The sequence below is a fragment of the Macaca nemestrina genome, chromosome X (assembly GCF_043159975.1).
Source record: "Macaca nemestrina isolate mMacNem1 chromosome X, mMacNem.hap1, whole genome shotgun sequence".
In the NCBI taxonomy this organism is placed as follows: Eukaryota; Metazoa; Chordata; class Mammalia; order Primates; family Cercopithecidae; genus Macaca; species Macaca nemestrina.
In genome coordinates, this window is record NC_092145.1 from 141,575,455 (window position 1) to 141,576,724 (window position 1,270).

Consider the following 1,270-nt stretch of genomic DNA (forward strand, 5'->3'; position numbering starts at 1 on the left):
TAAGGTAGAGAGAGGTATCCTGTTCTGCCTCAGACTTTATATAAGGAGAAATTGACCTTTGTGGAATCAAGCCTTTGAATTTTAGGTTTGTTACTGCAGCATAGCCTAACTTTATTTGACAAATACATCTAGTCTACCCAGATACAGTCATGAAGACTTAGGGGAAAAAAATGAGGCAGAAGAGCTTGCTCTCAAGGCCCTTATATTCTAGTTGAAGATGAAAACTATTACTTAAATCCAGCATTCAAGGTCATGAGTCATCTGTGCTTAATGAATGATGCAGATGGTGAGGGCTTTGGAAATTCAGTGGAGGGAAGGACATAGGATGCTGTCTGGCATCCCAGGATTGGCAGATCATTGTAGAATCAATAGATGAGAGAGCAGAGGAGGATTTGAAGAAGGGAAAGGGCAGTGGAGTATCTTTCCCATCAGAGTGGGGTCCATGGACCAGCAGCATCAGCATTGCTCAATAGAAATGCAGAATTGCAGGCCCCACCCCAGGGCTACTGAGACAGAATCTGCATCTTAAAAAGACTCCTAGGTGGCTCATGTGCACATTGAGATTTGACGTGTGCTAATCCAGTGGACACCCGTGGATGGCTGTCTCAGTCCACTGGGGCTGCTATAACACAATGCCTTAGACTGGGTACTTATAAACAACAAAAACTCATTGCTCACAGTTCTGGAGACTGGGAAATTCAAAATCAAGGTGTCAGCAGATTCCGTGTCTAGCGAGGGCCTGCTGGTTCATAGATGGCACCTTCTAGCTGTGTCCCCACATGGCTAGTTTTCTTGGGTCTCTTCTCTATGGGCACTAATCCCATTCATGAGGGCTCTGGCCGCATGACCTAATCACTTCCCAAAGGCCCAACTCCCTAATACTATCACATTGATGATTAGGTTTCAACATAAAATTTTTTATGGGACACAAACATTCAGACCATAGTAGTGGTCTACCCTGAACCCATTCCTCCCTGCACCCAACCTCCAGGCAGCCCATGTAACTCAGGGTCCACTGATCCCATCCCCAGCTGAAGAATTAGTCTCTAAGGGTGGTTCCCAGACTAACAACATCAGGATCACTAGGGAATTTGTTAGAAATGAGGCCAGGCGAGGTGGCTGACACCTGTAATCCCAGCACCTTGGGAGGCCGAGGCGGGCGAATCACCTGAGGTCAGGAGTTTGAGACCAACCTGGCCAACGTGGTGAAGCCCCATCTCTACTAAAAATACAAAATTAGTTGGGCATGGTGGCGCATGCCTGTAATTCC